The 22,968-nt window shown below is 38.0% G+C and overlaps 1 long non-coding RNA gene across 1 annotated transcript in view; it reads right to left on the reverse strand.

Moving 5' to 3' along the window:
• Window positions 1-1,044: 1,044 nt before the first annotated feature.
• The window catches only part of LOC144330845 (uncharacterized), a 51,585-nt gene continuing 29,661 nt past the window's right edge, over window positions 1,045-22,968 (reverse strand). Inside the window, exon 2 of the long non-coding RNA XR_013397408.1 lies at window positions 1,045-2,211. This is a non-coding gene — a long non-coding RNA (uncharacterized LOC144330845). The remainder of the gene's footprint in view (window positions 2,212-22,968) is intronic.

A 22,968-nucleotide genomic window follows, 5' to 3' on the forward strand; every position in this document is an offset into this window, starting at 1 on the left:
AGTATCCCAGCTACTTGGGAGGCTGAGGCATGAGAATTGCTTGAACCTGTGAGGCGGAGGTTGCAGTAAGCAGTGATTTTGCCACTGCACTCCAGACTGGGCAATAACATGAGACCCTGTCTAAAAAAAAAAAAAAAGAAAAAAGTTATAAAGATAATTGTGTCTCTTTTAAGCACTCATTCTAGGAGTGACTAGATTCCAATTTACTCCAACATTATCCTTCTCAAAGAAAATATAAATGCATAAAGCAGAGAAGGGATAGAGACTGAATATCTTGGGGAGTCCAGAAATGGAGCAGGACATCTTTTCTTTCCCTGTCGTTGGCTTCCATTCTGCCAAGTTTAGATAGGACAGGAGATTAGTGGTCCTATGATGAGACTTTAATGGATCTTTGGGTACTGGTGGTCTCAGACCCATTTCTGAAAGGCATTTGTCTAAGTCTTGAAAGTTTCTGGACCAAGTTTCCTTACAGTGTACTCAAGGGACTGGCTGAAGAAAAAAGGCAGAACCTGTGACGAAGGCTACGGAGGCACAGAGCATAAGGGCGAGGCCAACACAAGTGAATCCTTCATGTACCCACTTGTCCAGGGAGAGGTGAGCTTCCCCTATGAGGGGCCCAGAAATAAGGCATTTGCAAGATGTTGCTACCCATGAAAGCAGTCTGTTATCTTCTGCCCTGGACCTTTTTGCCCAGGAGCTTCATTGCTGGGACTGTGCTGACAAATAGCATTCTCTGGCAGCAGAATTAAAATGAGAAGGAAAATTAAAAACTTTCATGAGGTGAAGATGGAATCGTTTCCAAGGAAACAGAAGCTTAGAGGAAGGAAGAAAAGAAAGTGAAGAAAGCATAACATCAAGTTTGACTTTCCTAAAAATCACAAAGAGAACGACTGTGGATGTGATTCCTTGATCCCTGCTCCTTCTGAGGCTTGAGAAACTTTGTATAACCTTCGTAGAGATTTTATAATCTGGCTACTGAAATTTCAAATAAGTACATATTGCCTTAATTTTATCTTAACCCCTGCCATGTGATTGATCCAACACTTTTTTGGTAGTTTTGGGCTGTTCAGTTTACTGTGTTTTATTTGTAAAAGTAACACATATTTGTCTTAGAATGGATTCTACAGAAGCGGGGCCTGAGATGGGGAGTCTTGTCCAGGTGATCTATGGGGAGAGTCGTCTTGGGAGGAGGGGACTGAGGTCGCAGGAAAGGGCTGGGGTAGAATTTGAGCACGATACCGTCTCAGCTGGAGACCAGCTTTAATTTCATCCCACAGGAAGTTCTGGAGCAGAAATCACACCACACAGTTGATCCTTCCTCGAAGTGAGGAGGCTGGCTCTGATTTCCTTGTGTCAGTCAGTCATTGGGTGAGGTCTGGGGATATAAATCGCCACCCTGGCAAGAAGATTTTCATTTGACCAAGAGCAATTCTCCAGAAAAAAGGACAACTGTGAGTTATTTATCAGCCAGCAAACACAGCAACTGGAAGAGTCTACAGCTGGAAAGGGGAATAGAAAACTCTATGCTGCAGCAGAACAAGGTAAAGAATGAAGAAATAATCTCAAAACACACCCCCATCCAAAGGCAACTACCATCACCTTTAGGTGATTATGCTTCCAGACATACCTGTTACCTCTCGACCAATGCACATATGAATATCTCTGCTGCTGTGATTTTCCCATATTAATTATTAAAAAGACACTATCATTTCTGATGGTGTCATAGGATTTCACCATAATTTAGTCAACAAATTTATTTAATGCATGGTTGTTCTAATTACTATTGCTGGGTAACAAGTCACCCTAAACTTAGTGGCATAAAACAACAGCCATTTTATAAATACTCACTGATACTGAGGGTCACAAATTCAGGCAGAGCTCATGGGATGACTCTCTTGCTCAGTGATGTCTTGGCCATCTGCTGGGACTGGAGGTGTTGAATGGCTGGACTGGAGGATGTACTGCCACAATAACTTCACTTTGATGTGCAGCAGTTTGCGGTGATGTGTTGGCTAGAAGACTGCTGAGCTGGGACTGCTCACTCTAGTATGATGGCTTTGTGGTAGCTGCGTTTTTTGCTTGGCAGCTTGGTGCTCTAGAGAACCAGGTGGAAACTACATGACTTTTCTTGACCAAGGCTCAGAACTCACGAAGCATCCCTTCCACAGTCCTCTGTTGGTTCATATACTCATGTGAAGTCACAAGCAGGCCCTGATAGGAGAAGAAGTCAGTTCTACTTATTCTTTTTAAAGTTATATTTTAGATTCAAGAGTATATGTGTAGGTTTGTTATATAGGTAAATTGCATGTCACAGGAGTTTGGCGTACAGATTATTTCACCACCCAGGTAATAAGCATAGCCCCTGAGGTAGTTTTTCCATCCTCCCCCTCCTCCCTCTCCCTACCCTCAAGCAGGCCCTAGTATCTGTTTTTCCCTACTTTGTGTACATATGTACTAAATGTTCACCTCCCACTTATGAGTGAGAACATGTGATATTTGACTTTCTGTTTCTGTATTATCTCACTTAGGATAATAGCCTCCAGCTCCATCCATGTTGCTGCAAAGGACATGATCTTGTTCTTTTTTATTGCTGTGTAGTATTCCATGGTGTATGTGTACCACATTTTTAAAAATCCAGTCTACCAGTGATGGGCATTTAGGGTGATTCCATGTCTTTGCTATTGTGAATAGTGCTGTGATGAACATACGTGTGCATGTGTCTTTATGATAGAATGATTTACATTCCTTTGTGTACATACCCAGTGATAGGATTGCTGGGTTGAATGGTAATTCTGCTTTGAGTTCTTCGAGAAATTGCTACACTACTTTCCACAATGGCTAAACTAATTTATATTCCCACCAGCAGTGTATAAACATTCCCTTTTCTCTGCAACCTTGCCAGAATCTGTTATTTTTTCATTTTTAGTAATAGCCATGCTGACTGATGTTAGATGGTATCTCATTGTGTTTTGATTGGCATTTCTCTTATGGTTAGTCATGTTGAGCATTCCTTCATATGTAATGTTGAAGAATTTGAGGTGACTGAAAAAAATCTCCACTGTAAACATTTAGGTTGTTTCCAGTTTTTTTCATATCTTGTTGCTAACAATGCCACTATGAATATTCATACACAGTAAGTTTTCATTTAACATCATTGTCCATAGATTCTTGGAGACTGCAACTTTAAGCAAAACAATATATAGGGAGACCAGTTTTACCATAGGCTAACTGATGGAAACAACAGTGATATTTCTGCAGCATATTTGTCGTCACAAAACATCACCAAACTTCCAAAGAGAGATTAAATACTTCTAATATTTTATATTACAATAAATGTGAGCGATACAAGAAAGATGAATAAAAACAAATAAGATAATTATTTACTTAATTAGTCCAGTTCAGCATGGCAGGTGGCTGGAACGTGTCCCTGAAGCTCAGGGACAAGGCAGGAAGCCACCGTGAGCAAGACACCACTGATCAATCAATCCCATTTATTCCTGTCAGAATCAGTTTTTTTCCCCATCAATGCTAAAACAAAATGACATTGAACCAAATTACATTGTTCCAGAATCTGCTGCACAAATAATCTCTCACAGGTGAAACATTATCACCTCAGAGGAAATTTCTTAAGTGGAACTCCTAGGTAAAGAGGCACATGCATTTTTTTAAAAAAATTAATTTATGGGCCGGGCGTGGTGGCTCATGACTGTAATCCCAGCACTTTGGGAGGCCGAGGCGGGAGGATCACTAGGTCAGGAGATCAAGACCATCCTGGCTAGCATGATGAAACCCAATCTCTACTAAACAAAATACAAAAAATTAGCTGGGTGTGGTGGCGGGCGCCTGTAGTCCCAGCTACTCAGGAGGCTGAGGCAGGAGAATGGCGTGAACCCAGGAGGCGGAGCTTGCAGTGAGCCGAGATCGGGCCACTGCACTCCAGCCTGGGCGACAGAGCAAGACTCTGTCTCCAAAAAAAAAAAAAAAAAAAAAAAAAAAAAAAATTATGCTCCCTGGAGAAGCTGCATCAATGTATACTTCCATCACAAGTGTCAGAGAATACCTTTGTGTGCTTGTGTATTTGGGTGTTGTGTGTGCATGTGCTGAATTTGTCACTATCTGGGCTATACTACATTAGTAAAATGAAAGAGAACTTTTTCACTTTTTAAATATAATCTCTGTACTCTGTCATAGGTCATTATTTTTATATTTGCTTTGATAAATTGAAAGAATCTACCTTTTAAACCATTTTGACCAAGTGCATTTTTTGGGGAGTCATTGTTACATTGTTCTGAAGTTATTGGCAAGTTAGTGTTTATAACTTCTATTTTACTAGTGTGTACTTATAAAACTATTATATTGAGATTGTCAAATTAATCTTGAGTGATACAAATTAAGAGGCATTCTCTCATTTAAAAAACTTATCTGTGTCTATGAGTATAGTCCCTTTCCGAGATATAATTTTGCATATTTCACCTTTTATTTTTAATTGTAATTCCTGGTGAGTCTTTCAGGGCAAAATGATCAGAGGCTGTGAGCTCTGGAATTTCTACTTTTTGAAATTTTTGAGGTTATTTTATAGCCAATAAGATACACTTTAGGAAAGAGTCCAAGGCACATGAAAAGAATAGTCTCCATTTGTAGAGTGCAAGGGTCAATGTACTTCTCAAAAAGTGTTACTGGTGTGTTAAATTTTTCCACTACAGTTGTATTTTGTGGCATATGTCTCACACACTTTTTTCATAAACTTTCATGCTTTGTCATTTGACTTTGTAACTTTTATCAACACGAAATGACTCTGCTTAATAATATGATTGGAATTTCACTTTTTCTATGCTGCTACTTTCTTTTTTGCCTCTTTAATATATTTTTGGTCTTCCTTTTTCCCCTCTACTATTTTAAATGCTTTTTCACTTGATTCCATGTATCATTCACCTAGTTTCTTTTAATGGTAACATCTTACATAACTACAGTGCAATATCAAAACCAGGAAATTGACATTGGTACAACTCACAGATCTTATTCCAGTTTTACATGTGCTCGTGTGTGTGTGTGTGTGTGTGTGTGTGTGTGTGTGTGTGCAGTCCTGTGCAATTATCACATGTATAGATTAACCACAATCACAATCAAGATGCAGAGCTATTTCTTCAACACAAGGCTCCTGTACTGATCCTTTACAGCCATACCCACCTTCTTTCCTCACCCTTAACCCCTAGCCACCACTAATCTGTTAATGCATTTTTATAATTTTTATTTCAATAATGTTGTTATGGATAAAGTCACACAATATGCAACCCGTTGAAACTGATTTTTCATTCAGATTGTGTGCATCACAAAATCATTCCTTTTTATTGCTGTGTAGTATTCCATGGTGTGGATGTGTCATAGTTTAACTTGTCACCTATGAAATGACATTAGGATTGTTTCTAGCTTTTGTCTATTTTAATAAAGCTTCTATGAATACTTATGTAAAGGTTTTTATGTGAACATAAGTTTTCACTTCTCTGGGATAAATGACCAGGAGTACAACTGTTAAGTCATACGGTAGTTGCATGTTTAGTTTTTTAAGAAACAGCCAAACTGTTTTCAGAATGGCAGTGTCATTTCCATTCCTACCAGCAATATATGAGTGACTCAGTTTCTACATGTCCTCGCTAGCTTTTGGTATTTTTTTTTTTTAATTTTAACTATTCTGATAGGTGTGTAATGATGTCTCATTGGGGTTTTAATTTGCATGTGATGTTAAACATCTTCTCACGTGTTTATTTACCATCTGTATATCCTGTTCCGTAAAATGTCTGTTGTTATATTTTGTTCACTTTCTAATTGGGTGGTTTGCATTTTATTTTTTTCTCTTTGCATTTCAATGGCTACAAATGCCTGCTTTTCAACTGCTGAGGTTTGAGAGCTCCTTGAGTTTTTAGAGTGTATATTCTAGATACAAGGTCTTTGTGTGATACATAATTTGCAAATATTTTCTTCATGTCTGTGGCTCATCTTTTTATTCTCTTCACTGGATCTTTCACAGAGGAAATTTTTAATATTGACTTAATCCAATTTATAATTTTTTTCTTTTTGGATTGTGCTTTTGGTGTCAAGTCTGTGAACCCTTTTCTGGCATAAGAGTAACTTTTAATGACTTCTCCCCTTTGGTATTAAAATGTAAAAATAAAACTACAAGATCCAATTTGTTGGTCTTTGTATTTACGGTTTCTGTGTTTGTGTGTAGCTTGAGAAGGTTATCGCCAACCCAAAAATATAAAATTAACACATGTATTTTAGACACAAGACTTTTTTACTGTCTAGTTTTATATTATAAAAATAACACACGCAGAAATGTAGAAAGGTAAAATTAGAGAAAAAAAGTTGCCTTTACTTACTGCCACTTTTATTTCCCGGGGTAGCTACTATAATTAATTTCTTGTATATCTTTCTAGAATTTCTCTAAGTATATGTAAGCATGTGCGTACACACACACACACACGTATGTGTATTTTTTAAAACCCAAAGGGGACATTTGATGTATCTCTCTGCAGCAGTATATAAAGATCATTCTCATTTTTTAACAGCTGCAAGGATAATATATATAACCTTCCTCCTAATAATAGAAAATTAGGTTTTTGTAGGAATTTTCTTTGCTATGATGAGTAATGCTGCAACAAATGTTCTTGTACGTAATGTTCAAGTATGAAGAATAAATTCTTGGACATGAAATTCTTAAATTACAGATATAATTTTACAATTATTAAATTTACAGATACGATTTTACAATTTTGGTAATATCAACAAATTCTTCTTTAAAAATGGAGCGTCACAATACACTTCTACTAACAATGCATGAAAGTACCAGTTTTCCCGTGTCCTCACTTACTCTGGAAATTACCTAAGTTTTTATTTTCTGCCTATCTGAGAAGCAAGAAATGCGTTTTGTTTTTTATGCATTCTAAATAGATTTAAGAGATGGGGTGTGCATGCATATGTGTGTCATAAGAAAGTTATCAAGGAACATAGTTTTATTTTTTATCCTGTAAAAATTGTTTGGAATGTGTGTTAAGGTTTTATAAAATAAAAGAGATGCTTCTGAAAGCAGCTGGGATGAGTCTTTAGAGAGCCAGCAACTTTCCACTTTCTCATTCTAATAAGGGAAGGAATGGGATTCTTTGGAGGGGTCATCGGTAGGAAATATCCCTCCCGCCACATAATTCTAGGAGTCTAACAGGAACACCTAATGGTTATTGATTGAGGGAAGATTCTTTGTAAACAGAAAAATACCCAATACATAGTTCTTAGTTTTCTTCATAGTTTAGTCATCAGTTCACCCACACATATATGTGTTCATCTAATTACTATTTATTTATCATCCTATTGGCATTGATCTGAGCACTGGGGACATAAGCATTGTGTTCATTGACCAGTCTGGTAGCGGGGTGGGAGAGAACTGAGCAAACACATCCTCACCCTAGTGCACTAAGAGCCTCTGTAGTCTCCTGGTTGGGGTATCAGACGGAGACAGGAGGTCACACTGAATCCCATACTGATGAGCAGGCGATAGGGTAGAAAGGGCAGTTCTACTTATTGGACATTTTGGAAGCTGAATTGAAAACTTAATTAAAATTCAAATTAAAAGCTGGATCAAAATGCTTAATTTCCATTAATGATCTGCAGTGGGAATCAATTACCAAGTCAGAAGATAGACCGAAAAACAAACAAAATTAGCAGCTCATCTTGTATGGTGTTCAGGGAGAATTAATCAGTTATACCCCAGTCAGGAAAGCTGGATATGACAGCTTTCTCAGTCATCAGTAACCACAGTGCAGGATTGGGGAGGGGAGAGCAGGCACTCGGAGGTTTTGTAACTAGGCAGATGGCTTGAAGTGGATTTTCACTGCAACTCATCATGATGATCCTCATAAATGAGCCCATTTTATTGTTTAAAAGCTGGTTATGATGGAGAAAACAATGTAGACCCAAGAAAAATCAAACATTTCTCCTTTGTATGTCTTTATTCTTCTTGCTTTACCACCTTTCATGTTCTAGAAGAAATGTAAATGAAATGATACATCACATAGTCCTTTATAGCTCTATATCATTATTGTTTAGTCTTCTCATGTTGAGACACATCTCTAAGTAAAAACACAATATGATACCCCACTGACAGTAGCACATTGGTATAGAAGAAAAGTCAGTTTTCAGAGTGAGAAATAGGATAAGTATTGCCCAAGTTAGGAATCCAGTTTCTATTTATGTCATGGTATAGAACTTCTACAGGATATCTTTCTGAAAGACTTTATAATGAGGGGAAGTTTCTGTTAAGGATGGATGATTAAAATAAACATCGTATAGGCTGGACTCAGGGAAATTTAATTCCATGTCTGTTAAGTCTCTGTATTCCTTTTTCAAGTGTTGAATTACCAACATGAAGTTCCATCAGCTGTTTAATTAGCTTCTGATCCAGGCATCTCACTACTATTTACCAAAAAAGAAAATCCATAGCCTATGAGCTAGGTGAAGTGTACCCTTAATACTTTTATTATTTATTTTTACTTTTAATTTTTCTGAGATGGAGTCTCACTCTGTTGCCCAGGCTGCAGTGCATCAGCACGATCTCGGTTCACTGCAGCCTCCACTTCCTGGACTCAAGCGATTCTCCTGCTTCAGCCTCCCGAGTAGCTGGGATTACAAGTGCATGCCACCATGCCTGGCTAATTTTCTTTTTGTATTTTTAGTAGAGATAGGGTTTTGCCATGTTGGCCAGGCCTGTCTCAAACCCCTGACCTCAAGTGATCTGCCTGCCTTGGCCTCCCAAAGTGCTAGGATTACAGGTGTGAGCCATTACACCCGGCTGCCCTTAATACTTTTATCTATTTACTTATTTATTTTTATTTTTTCTGGTGGATGCTCTCTTGCCCTCTCCCCTAGACTGAGATATCCACATTTGGCACTTTGCCTAGTTGGAGTCAAGCTCCAAGTTTTAGACTTATAAGAGTGAGGTATGTGCTCATTCTTCCTCTGATAAACTCACCCATGCAGAGGGGATGATGAGTGATCTTGATGGGCAGCATGTCAAAGGGGCATTTGGGGGGCAGTATCTCAATCCAGAGGAGCTCATGGCAAATAATTAGAAGATATTTTAGGGTGAGCTCCACTCTTCATGCTGTTATGTTGTGTACTACATAGTCAACTGATACCATTAAGTACCGTGAAGCTCAGGGCTTCTTTTTGTCTACTGGCTAGCAATCCAGTCCCCCTTGCATAGACAGCTCCTTTTCCTCTCATGGCACCAGGTACATCATGATGTCTCTTGCTTTATGGGCTTCCCCAAGCTCTTCTGTCTTTGGGAGCAGTGCTTTGGCCCCATTCACATATACCTTTTGTTCATTCTTTAAAACTTGGTTCAAGAGTCACTCCTCTTAGAAGCCTCCTGTAATTTTTGCCTTTATGTTAATCCTTTTTAGTTGCTTTTCCTCTGAGCTTCCTTAGTATCTTATGCATGTTGCTTTTAGAACAATTGTCAAAAACCATGCTGGTAGTATTGTTTATTCAGCAAGAATAAACTCCATATTCTTGTTATTTTACTATAATCCCCAACCTCTGGCATATACTTAAAATTTGATAAATATTTGTAGAGAAACTGGATAAACTAAGGCTTCCATTGGGAACTCTACTTGCCTTCTCTACAACTCTGAATTATCTCAGTGAGAAGGAATCCCTGTCTTCTTAATGCCTGTAGTACTCTTCCCATTCATATAGATTTTCATTGTATTCCTGACTTGTGGAAAAGTCTCTTCCTGTAGGGTATAAATTCCTCAAGGGCAGTAATATTATCCTATGAAACTCTGTGGTCCCTAACACAAGTGATTGGCTAAGGTAGATATTCAAAAACAACTGTGAACACATACGAAGAGATAAATAGGCAGGATCACATTTATTCATTTCTTAGAAGTATATCATATGTATGCCGAATTAAGCATGAAGGAGAAGGTGAATAAAGATGATGGCAACTTCAAATGTGCTGTACAGTTTTAATTCCCCAATAAAGACTGTTGAATCAATGCTAAAATGCTTGCTAAAGAAGAAGAGCAAATTTGTGGTGGTGTCTTTCAATACTGGAAAGCAAACTAAGAAGTGATGTTAGGTGTCTATTTATGCATCTACTATCATTGCTAATGCTTTAAGCTAGGTGTAATGACAAGATAAATTTCATAGTAATGGGAGGCATTTTTAAATTTTGTAAAGTATATGAAAACATGTCTGAAGCCGTTGGCTGTAAAATCACCTAATTGTTCATTCTTTCAGCTACTTCATCCTAAATTGTTTATTTACCTAAATTGTTTATTCAATTAAGTAAATTAAACTTAATTTAATTTAGTGTGCTCAATTTATTCAAAACCAATATTTATTATTTACCAAAATTATTCATTCTTCCATCTACCTCATCTCAAGACTATTGTCATCTAATCCTGAAAGAAGAGAAGTATAATAGAAAAATGATGGTGAATGTAGATACTGTAGAAGGAAGCAGTAGGACATGAAGTTGTGTACAATTGAGAATAACAATAAGTGTATGCAGAAGAGGACATTTCAGTCTCTACTCTGAGGATGATCGAAGTAAAACCCCACCTGGAAATGTATTCTGGGGAACAACTTCTTCCTGGGCCCAATGGTCAGTCTTTTGGTCACATTTGCCAGGAATGGCAAACAGTTTTCAACTTGTGTTTCAGTGATTCTAGTCAATTGATAATAAAAGAATTCCAAGGCTACATCAGATAAAATTAGAAAAGATTCCTTGATTGATTAGTGGTGTCTCTGCTATGAGACAGAAGATGGGAATAGCTTGCCTGTGCATTTATCATCTTAGGTCTATGTCATCTTCCCAGTCATTCAATTGAATAGCAAGAATTACAAGGCAGTTTCCAATTCCTGAGGCTGAAATAATGATATTTACATTTTTATTGTGTTGGATGCTGAAATAACATGCTATACACTGCTTTAATGTTGTTACTGTTTTTGAGAAAATAAATTTGGATTTTTTTCCCCTTCTTCCTGCTTGTTCCTAAAACCCAGGTTTCAGAAACATTGACTGCCCCTCCAGGAGGTGACACTCAGTCTTCCCTTTTCCCTTTGAGTATGGCTTCTGAAGAATAGTGTTTAGAAAGGAAAAAAAAAAAAAAAAAAAGCTCTACAGTGGAGGAATCTGGCAAACCAAGTGATCAAGGTTATCCTCCCCAGTGATGATAGTTGCATTGATATTATGTACGTTCTAACATGATGTAGCCTCTTCACCTTGTTGTATTTCTCCCTAAAACTTAAAACTCTTACATTTAATCATGAGAAACACAGGCAAAAATCAAATTAAGGAGAAATCTACAAAATACCTGACCAGTACTCCTCAAAACTGTCTTAAGTTATGCAAAATAAGGAAAGAGTGAGAAATATCAGAGCCAAGAGTCTGAGGGAACGTGATGACTAAATGCAGTGTGGTGTCTCGGAATGGAAAAAGAACATTTGTGGAAAACAGGTGAAATCAAATAAAGTCTGAAGCTTAGTTAATAGCAATGTACCAGTATTAGTTTCTTGGTTTTGACAAATGTACCATAATAATGTAAGATGTTAACATAGGGGAAACTGGGTGAGGGGCACACAGAAACCTTGTACTATATTTGCAACTTTCTGTAAATTTATAATTATTATAAAATTAAAAGTTTATTTAAAAACAACCAGATAAATGAAACTTTTTAAAAAGTTATGTATTTTTGCATCTGTGTGTGTCTGAGACAGAAAGACTGAGAGAGTGAGAAAGAGACAGAGAATTGGGACTTTGTTCAAATAATGTAGACCTGAAGAATCTGGGCTTTGGAATAAGAACATTTTATCTGGGGAGGGTCTTTTGGGATGAGTGTTATTGGTGACTTAGTTATTATTTGCCATTCTATGTTCAAATCTCCTTTACAATAGAAAAATGTTTCCTCCTTCTTTTCCCTTCACGAATGAGATTCTAGAAGAATAGTCATCGTTTTAAAAATTTTCCTTGCACTTTTACTCTCAAATACTCATTCTATTATCTTTAATCAAGAATCTTTTCTTTTTTGATGTCTAACTATATTTTTATATAATATTGCAAACTACCTTCTATTCTCTTTTTTTTGTTTTTTTTTTGAGATGGGTTTCACTCTTCTCACCCAGGCTGGAGTGCAATGGCATGATCTTGGCTCACTGCAACTTCTTCCTCCCGGGTTCAAGTGATTCTCCTGCCTTAGCCTCCCTAGTAGCTAGGATTACAGGCATGCGCCACCACACCCGGGTAATTTTTGTATTTTTAGTAGAGATGGAGTTTTACCATGTTGGCCAGGCTGATCTTGAACTCCTGACTGCAGGTGATCACTCGCTTTGGCCTCTCAAAGTGCTGGGATTATAGGCGTGAGCCACCGTGCTTGGCCTATTTTCTTCCCATTTTCTTACAAAACTTAGACATCCTTTTTATCCTTCGTGGTATCAGTTGTGAATCTTAATCTTTAAACCAAATAAAAGATTTGCCACGACAATAGATATGTAAATTCAGATCTTTTTACTTTCCCCCCTTGCTGATATTTGTCGGTACACATTCATAATACTGGAATTTAAATTACTTTTTTTGACTAGAAAAATACTTTCCCTCTGACTTGTAGCCTAAGGAATCATGCAAGGGCCCACTGCGAATGCGGAAAAAGAACACAACAGCCACATCAGATGATGCTTATCAAGGTCCATTTAGTTTTGCAGTAAGTGTCTTGTGGCCCTGAAGTTGCAGTGTAGGGTCTACATCCTGGAATAGCATCTTGCTCTTCAACAGTTGTGAAATTAGCTTAAAATTTATGGTTCCGGTGAATACTTCTGGCTTTTTATGTCTGTCTTATTAATAACTAAGAATATTTTACTGGGGAGATTTATTTGACTGAAATGCATTAAAATTACTTGTATCAATGAAGTATATTATAGGTGAAATGGTATAAATTATGTAGGGGGGATTAAAAAATAACAAGGTGACGGGGCTGAGAAGAAACAATCATGTCATTCTTTTTCTTGATGAGGTGTTAGCTTATTTTAACTTACAGGCCAGAACGTGAAAGTTAAAGTGAAAATGCAAACGAGGAGTTTCGCAGTGAGTAACTCGTATCAGACTAACACTTCTGCCAAGAATAACTATAAATGTTGGATTAAAACTGAAAAACAAAGCAAAAAGCAGATGTTTGAAGGTGACCAGAAGCATAGGGCCGAGATTCCATAGGCAAAGAACGTACACAGTGAGCCCTAAATTGTGATGGGTTTTGTCGTCTTAGAGCATTTGCCTAGACACAATATGAGACTTAGAAGTTAAGGGAAAAAAAAGTGGTGTCTTGAAGCTTGTGGATGTCTCATGGGTGGGAGGGACAAAAATTAGAGAGCAGGACTAGCAAAGCAGTCGCAAGTGGTTCCAGCAGTTTGTGTGCAGTCTGCCTGTGAGGAGCTTATCAGTGACCAAGGGCTACCTGCATTGAGAAAAAAGTTCAGAAATCAGAGGGAGGAGGCTATGAGGCTAACATCTAAGGAGAGGCAACTTCTCGTATCTTGCATTGGACTTAAACTATGGTAATAAACATATCTGAGAGTTGAACAAATCATATAATTATTTGCAGCCATGGAGTAGCAACGAAAAGCTGTAATCCTTGAGAGAAATAGAGCATAAGAAGTAATCCCGCATTCCTGATGCTTTCTCTCTCACAAAATTTTCCAATTTGCAGCACAAGAAGACAGAGCCTACGCAGAGAATTGTGGTTGTGTCGAGTGAAGAAGATACAGAGATTGAAGTTTCAGAGTGCCACGGTGGCTGAGATTTAGAAGCATGGTCTTACAGAAAACATAGCCAAGTTATTAGTGGGAGAAAAGCTGTCAAAATAATAGATAATCTCCTTGAATTCCTGGCCTAATCTCAAACTATCTAGTCACAGGGTGCAACTCTGAGAGGCTTAGTAGAGAATAGTTGCTTGAGAGCTGAGCAAAGATTTTAGAAGCTCTACAATGCTAGAGAGGCAGGGTGTGGAGTTGAGATCCAGGCAAGGTGGAGCAACCTCAGGAAACCCTAAAAAATTTTACCTGGGACAATAGGAAGTCCACATTTTAGGAGTCAGCACAATGCCCTACAAGTGTGGGTAAAACTAAACCCTAAGAACTGAACTAGCAAAGCCTTAACAGAATCAAGATGATTTGTTTATAATTTAACTGTCTACTAGAGGAAGAAAACTGAGTTCACAGTGGTAATTCAAAACATCTACAATGTCTAAAAATTACTGACCTGCAAAGATGCAGGAAAAGTGATCCATCATCAAGAGAAAAGACAGACTCAGACCCAGAGACAATCTAGTGTTGGAGTTAGCATCTAAGCCTGTCAAAATCACCATAATTATTGTGTTAAAAATAGAGGAAAAGATGAAAATTAGGTGGTAATATGGAGAATATAAACAGATAACCAGAATTTACAAAAAAGAATAAAATGAACATGCTAGAACTGTGAAACACAGTATCTAAAATTGAGAACTCTGAAAAAGCTTAAAACATACTGGATATGACAGAAGACAAGATTAGTAGCATGAAGGGCATATCAGCAGAAAATATCCAATCTGAAAGACAAAGTAAGGAGAATAATAAATAATATAAAATTCATAAAGAATGCAATCAAGAGGATATTATAAAATGTAATACAAATATATTTAAAATACTAGGTTTAATAGAAAATCTTTTGAAAATGCAACTCGATAAAACTGATAGAAGAAATTTAAAAATCTTAACATTTCTATACCTATTAAAGAAATGGGATCTATAATTAAAAATCTTGCTACAAACAAAACAAAACAAGCAAACAAAAAAAAAACACACTCTAGGCTCAGATAGCTTCACTGGTGAATTTTTCCAAATTTTTAAAGAAGAAATAAAACTACCTCACAGAAATGATTCAAGGGAATGTGAATGGAGACAATTTGGAGCAACTGGACCTCTATGATTTGTGGGAAAGTGAACTGGTGCAACCACTTTGGAAAACAGTTTGGCACTGCTATTGAATCTGAATATATGCAGGCCCTGTGACTATATTATGCTACTTCCAGATCTAGACTCAATAGAAGAGATTACATTTGTGTACAGAAAAGAATGTGCAAGTGTTCATAGTATCATTACTTATGATGGGAACATGACTTCAGGCATTGCCAAATGGAAAAACAAATTGTGGCAAGTCACATGATAGAATACCATTTAGCAATGGAAAAAATTACAGCTACACATTTCAGCATGAATGAATCTCACAGAAATAGTGTTAGCTGAAAGAAGACAACAAATAGTTCTGTGGGATTTTGTTTGCTTATGTTAAGAAACAGGCAAAAAACTATGCTCATTCAAAGTGGAAGTGGCTACTTAGAAGGATGATTTCGAGAGAGGGACTTCCAGTCCCGGCAATATACTATATGTTGATTCAGGAAGTGGTTACACAGGTAGATTACTTTGTAAAAAACTCATTGAGTTGTAAATGTGGGATTTGTGGATCCTTCTGTATGTGTATTATACTTCTCCTCTCCTTCCCAAAAATGAAGTTAGTCCTCAAAATTTTAACATGTATGGCTGGGTGCAGTGGCTCACACCTGTAATTCCAGCACTTTGGGAGGCTGAGGTGGGTGGATCACAAGGTCAGAAGATCGAGACCATACAGGCTAACATGGTGAAACCCTGTCTACTAAAAATACAAAAAATTAGCCAAGTGTGGTGGTGGGCACCTATAGTCCCAGCTACTTGGGAGGCTGAGGCAGGAGAATGGCGTGAACCTGGGAGGCAGAGCTTGCACTGAGCCGAGATCGGGCCACTGCACTCCAGCCTGGGCGACTGAGCGAGAGTCTGTCTCAAAAAAAGAAAAAAAAAAAACTTTTAGCATGTATAACTCATGTACTTTGAGGCATGGAGAAATGACGTGTGTGTGTGTGTTTTAGCTGGTAGAAGAAGGGCTCTTTTTAAATGAATTATGCATCTGATTATGGAAGAAGACTGCAAAAATGTAATCAGACTAATGTTAAACACATTCTTTTTTCTTTCTCGTAATTTCCCTTTCTTCAGTTGTGACTGTGTTCGCATCTGTAATTAGCAAGTATGCGGAGGGTCATGCTAATGCCTCTTCAATTGTTAATGTAATGTAGTGTAAATATAACATAAAACAAGACACAAAGCTGCCCTAGAAGAGATCTGGGCTCTAAATTGATTCTGCGCTACCTCAGCTTCTAAACTGATTTTGCTGTACCTGAGATGGCTGTGATGCCATTTTCCTTGCCTTGAAGCAAGGTTTAATACATCTTTGCTTGAAAAGTGCTGAGAGATGCTTGAGTATGAAGAGCTCTTGAAATTCCGAGAAATCATTTGAAAGACCCATGGGTTTTAGACATAAAGAACTTTAAATAAGCCACCAAATAAAGCCATCTGAATAGGCCACCTAGGGTCAAGTTTCTTAGTTATTTCATAGCCACACCTCAAAGATGAAAAAAATTCATTTCCCATTAGATGTGATTCTCCACTGGCAGTACACAGCAGAATTGTGTTTATAAAAGCATGAAAACCCCTCCCTACTTACGGAATTTGTATCTGGAGGTACAGGCTGTGGGGTGTGCCCCTTTAGAAAGCCCCGCTGGTGACTCGTATGAGCTACTGCAGCTAAGACACTTTGTCAACAGAGCCCAAAGGGGAGGGTGATGTGGCAGGCACTGAATGTATTGGGGGCACAGTAGGGAGGGGAGTCATTTGAACAGCAACACTGTGCAGTGTTTTGTATCCTCAGAATAGAAAAGTTTCTAATAAGTGAAGTATATGAAGTCCTAACAAGGAAAAAGGAGTCAGGCTGATGGGGAGCAGGGGAAAAGCAAAAAGCAAAAGGAGATAAGCTATAAGTCTGGCTTACTTCATGGTCCAGGACTCATAGCCGTCCTGCTCAGGTAACTCACAATCTTCTTGCACCTGACTTATCACCAGACCCTCACTTGATAGAAAAAAAAAAATGCAAGTTAATGCACTGCAATGTTGGCATTTTCAGTACTGCATGTAACCCTCTCCAGCACAAGCACCATCCTATAAAATCCCCAGCAAGCCTTTGCCTCTTTGCAGTCAGCTCCTTTTTTGCTGATCTGCCCATTGCATCCTTGCAACGTATTTTCATACTTTCTCTAATCTGCCTTTCTTTACTTCCAACTGTCTTGGTAAATTCTTTTACCACCCACACCACCAGCCCTACTTAGTCACTACCCGTGACAAAGTGGATTGTTTAAGTATTTTTATTTTTAGTCTCACAAAATGTTAGCTCTAAAAGTGACCTTAGACATTGTCTTGTCCAAAGCTCTCTTATAGGAGGAAACAGGTTCAGAGACTAAACTGGGGTGAGAACTCAGTGCTTTGGGCTTTCAGTCAGGTATTTATACTTTGAAAATACCCATTGTTTTTATTTATTTTAAATAATTCATTATTTTAAATAAACAAAATTCGTAAATTTATGGTGTACAACATGTTTTGAAGTATGTATACATTGTAGAATGGCTAATCAAGCTAATTAACATGTGTTACCTCATATACTTATTTTTTTTGTGGTGAGGGCACTTAAAAATCTACTCTTAGACATACTACTTCTCACTAAACCCCAACTTTCTTTCTCTCTGTCTCTACTTACCTGCCTTTCTCTTTCTCTTTCTCCCTGATCAGGAAGGATGATTTTGGCCGGATAGAGACCTTACTCTTATCCCGTGTAGGTCTTACAGGTCATCACACATTTATCCCTGTACAGGCAAACCCCGTGTATGCTGTTCTACAAGTGTAAGCTTGTGAGACATGTTGGTGGCTGTCCATTTATTTGGTAGCTATGAAACTTTGAAAGTTTGATATTTTGCATGTATATATGGCTCCTACTCAGTGTTAATCAGGCATTTGAAAAGGCATGCAGAATATTGTCATCAGAAGAGAAGTGCAAAAACAAATGAAAACTTGGCCCGACTCCAAACCCCATTGTTTGCGTTGTTTCCTAAGTAGAAAAGGATTTGAACATAGAGACTTGGAGTGCTTCAAAAAGGAGGCTTTTTTTAAAAAAAATTAATTAATTAATTTTTTTTTTGGAGACAAGAGTTTTGCTCTTGTCGCCTAACTTCACTCTTCAGAGTCCAGTTTAGCAAGGAAAATATGTGTAGTATGTGTGTCTCTAAGGAGTAGAATGATAGGTGGGCACAGTTTCTAAAAACCTGTTTGCACGTTTGAACTGCAAGAGGCAGAAGACGAAGCGTATGAAATAAGTGGTGGAGCCCACGATCCCATGCTTACCATCCACCTCTGAAGCATGACCTTCCAGGGGTTAATGGGTTACAAAATGAGAAACTGAATAGTTTGCCTGTTCTTCTGATGATAATCTTTATGAGATGGGAGCCCAGAGCACACTTCAAAATGTAATCTATAATTCATTGCAGATGAACCATAAAATGCGAAAACATTAATTTTTACAATGTCTCATTATTTGACATTTTCTTGTCCTCTATTAAAAATATTTTTTTGTTAGATGTATAGGATATTCACAGCTGCTAGATTATTTACAAGGAAGATGATAAACAGTTTTAATGATTTAGCTATTAGAAAATTAAAGCAGTTTTTTTTTTTTTAAAGTAGCTTGCTTCTGAGATGTTTTTGCATTGAATGTAGATCAATACCGGGAAATGAAATTTACTTACCAAAACGTTATTGTCAAGTAAAATTTGATCTAAAAATAGGACTTGGAAATTTTATTTTGGTCAGGGTACGTAGCAAAACACCCCAGACAGTGTTTTGAAAATGAGGAATATTTATTAGAGGAATTTTTTTGGAATGAGGAACAGGTAGAAATATGATTAAATGAGATCCAAGGCTTGTGAAGTTATTGGAGTTGCTCTGGTCGTTCATTCATTCAATCAGTGAGCATAGATGGGCCTCCTGGGAACCATATATAGTGCCAGAAACTGGGAGTATAAAGTTGATAAAACAGGGTCTGTGTTCTTAGGTGGTTCCCATTCTAAAGATGAGACAGGTGCATGGAAACAAAGCTACCACTTGGTCATTGCTGCAAAGGAGCTGTGTATAAAGCAGAATGGGCTCCTCTTCTGTGTCTGTGGAGTCTAAAAAGACTTGCCAGAATTCAGAATATTTGATCTAAGCAGAGATTATAGGGTGACAGGCTGATTTTATTTAAGACTTACTCAGCAGGCATAAAAAAGTTGAAGAGGAAATTCATCAAGATAATGTAGTAGACTGATGTCTTGATGAACCCAAACGCATAACAATATGAGATAAAATATGAAAAAAGAAAGCTTAGCAGACACAGACAGGTTCAAATAAAGGCAAACATCTTCAAAAACTGGAAACGGAACAGAAACATGAACAGGTGATAGGGCTAGAGTGAAGATGCACTGTGCTCTCAACTGGCAATGATGACCAGAAATTTGGCTTCTTCAAGAAGCAGAGGGTCCACTACAGGAGACAGAAGTCCCTCCCATACTATTTAAAATGAAAAGCTAGGAAAAATTCTGCAAATTGCTGCCTGAATCAAAGTATCAATGAACAACCTTGTGAGCTGATAAAATCATCCTACTGTCTTGGTAACTATGTCTGTAATTCTCTTCAATTTCATCTGAGGGCTTATGCCCTGCAATGGGTTGAAGAGCGCCCCCCAAAATTTGTGGCTGCTCAGAACCTCAGAATGCGATCTTATATGGGAATAAGGTCTTTGTAGATTTGCATATGTAATTAAAGATCTTGAGATGAAATCAACTTGGATTACAGTGGCCCCAAACCCAATACTGTGGTGTCCTTATAAAAAGAGAAGACAGACACATAGGGGAAAAGGCCACGTGAAGAGAGAGAGGGACATAGCTTACAACTAGTTGCAAGCCAAACCATGCCAAGGAATGTCGGAGCCAGCAGAAGCTAGCAGAGACACAGGAAGATTCTTACCTAATACCTCCGGAGGGAGTATGGCCTTACTGACACCTTGATTTCAGACTTGTGGCCTCCAGAACTATGAGACAATGCATTTCTGTTGTCTTAAGCCATGAGGCTTGTGGTAATTTGTTACAGCAGCCCCAAGAAACTAACATATGGGCCAGGCGTGGTGGCACACGCCACCCAGCACTTTTAGGAGGCTGAGGTGGGCAGATCACCTGAGGTCAGAAGTTTGAGACCAGCCTGGCCAACATGGTGAAACCCTGTCTCTACTAAAAATACAAAAATTAGCCCGGCATGATGGTGCATGTTTGTAATCCCAGCTACTCAGGAGGCTGAAACAAGAGAATTGCTTGAATTCAGGAGGCGGAGGTTGCAATGAGCCGAGATCACACCATTGCGCTGCAGCCTGGGTGACAGAGGGAGACTCTATCTCAAAAAGAGAGAAAAAAGAAAAAAAAAAACTTAACTTATGCCTCACACCTCCTTTAAAAGACCTGGTCTGGACTGGGGGCTGGGTGTGGAAGGCATGTAAGGGCAATGGTAGAGGAAAGCAGGCAGTGGTTGGTAGCAAGACAAGTGAGCGTGAGAGTGACAGCAAGAGAGGGAGAGACAAGGTGAGTGACAGCGCAAGAGTATGTGGGTGTGAGGAGACATAAAGTCCCCATCCAAGCCCAAACCAAAAGGCTTATGTTCAAAATGAGACTGCAACCATGAATTCATAAACACATGAAGAAAACTAGCATTAAGAAAAACAGCCAACAGAATCAGCTACTGGAACATAAATGTATATCAGATGCGATTAATTTTATTGCAGTGCCTGACACAGACTTTACTTATTTATTTCATTAATAAATGAGGTTTCCCGTTTCTGATACATTAGTATCTCACTTCACACCATAAATTCTTTGATATTTTATATTGACATAGGCATTAAAATAATTATAATAGGATATGCAGAGGTAAAGTTTCACATTTATAAGGAAAGAAATTATGAAACAAAAAGCAGACATAAAAGATTAATAAGCAGATATGAAAATAATTATATAGAATTTTATTAGCTGCCAAGAGAACAACAATAGACATATTTTCCTAAAAGTTTTCTGTTCATGAGAAAGTAGGTCCTAGGAAGCCCTGCAAGCTAACATGGCCCTGGGCATTTTGGTCTTTGGGAGATCCTTAGTGGGAAGTCTGGTCCTTTGAGGGACATGTTCCACTTACTGACAATAGACGGAGAAAAAGGCCCACAATTTTCTTCTCCAGTTCAAGCTGATTGAGCTGGTTGCTCTATTTTAAGTGCTATGAGTCATATCAAGCATTGTTAGCCTTGTCTTCTGTGTTGTGGTTAACAGTTCTTATTTCTTGAAATCAGAACAAGTCTTAGAGTCAAGACTGGGGCCAATGAGGTGGGTGTGGGCAGTGATGGGGGAGTGGGCACAAATTCCTATGACCCAGTTGTCTGGACCTGGGCGAGGGCACACATTTAAATCTTGTGTGAAGATTTTTAGTCAGTCCACCCTCACTGTGGGCCCTGACCCTTGCCAGGCCAGGTAAGGTAGAAATTGTGACCAGGTTTGTCATAAGGATCAAATTAGCTAATCCAGACACTATTTTGCAAGCTCTGAAGAGCTGTAAAAGTGTATAAATTGTAAACTTAAAATGAAGACCAAATATTTTATCTAATGTGATTAGTTTTGTGCCTGGATCTAGACATTTGTTGACTTGAAACGTGAAAATAATTATAAAGTAGCATATTAATCCAAGTTATTTGGCTATATCCGCTGATGCTCAGATGTTAAGATAGAAAGAAAAATGAATAAAAGAAAGCAAAATAGTGTAGCAGTTATTATTAATATCTAATAGTGGTTGGGTGCTGTGCCAAGAATTGTTCTAAGTGGTTTAATAGTAGAATGGGCTTTGGAGTTAGATGACCTGGGTTCAAATGTTGATGTTACTACACGGTGGCTTTGTGAACTTGGGTAAGTTACATAACCTTTCTAGACTTCATTTATCTCATTTAAAATGGAAATGATAATGGGCACATTGTGAGGATTAAAAATAATACATAGAGTTTAGTATATACCTAGTACGTTAATGAGCTCTTAATAAACATTAGATAATGTAGAAGTATTTGTTGGTTGCCTTCCCAGAATCCATTTTCCCCTTCATCTTTTTTCAGCATAATATTGAATTTCTCCACTATATGGTTTGTGTAAGGGTAACCTTACCTTCCATATATCAGGGTGGGCTCTGACTGGCCTAACCCAATCAGTTGGTTCTCCTAAATTTTTGGCCGTATGTTTTATGTTAGGGATAGGCTGATGACCCAATTTGAACCAATAAGGTAGAAGAAAATATTTGCTAGGGGCCTTTTTTTTTTTTTTTTTTTTGAGTTTTCTTTTTGCTTTTTGGGTAAATAAGAAAGCACATAGACTTGCTGCTGCTGATAGCCATTTTGAGAATACAAGAGGCGTCTTTCGTGAAGTTGATAATCCTGCAAGGCAGACTGTGGAAATGGAAAGAAACTGGGTCATTGGTGAAATCATTGAGCAGCTGGATCAAGGAGCACCTGAAGCGTGACTCTCTCTCTCTTCAGTTATATGAGTGAATGCATCTCTTTTATTGTTTATGCTGTTGGAGTAGCATTTTTCTATGACTTGCAACTGAAAGCATCCTGATACAAGTATTATTATTGCAACATGCCAAATGGCTGACTCATTCTAAAATGATGTTAATTATTGGCCTTGAGAAAAATACTCAGGTGACTAGATTTTTTTCATGTGAACATTTAAGCTTTGAAACTGAGCTAAGGTCGTATTTCTGAAATAATAAAGTTGAGCTTTAGTTACATTGGTTAGGAGATGGAGAATAAAGAAAATCAAACTGGAAAAGTCAGATTTCCTCCAGATAAACTTCATTGCCATAGAAACCATGATATCATATTAGCCACTATTCAGCAGTCGCCTATTGTGTTTAAGGAGCTCT

This window comes from Macaca mulatta, chromosome 8 (assembly GCF_049350105.2).
Source record: "Macaca mulatta isolate MMU2019108-1 chromosome 8, T2T-MMU8v2.0, whole genome shotgun sequence".
Classification (NCBI taxonomy): Eukaryota; Metazoa; Chordata; class Mammalia; order Primates; family Cercopithecidae; genus Macaca; species Macaca mulatta.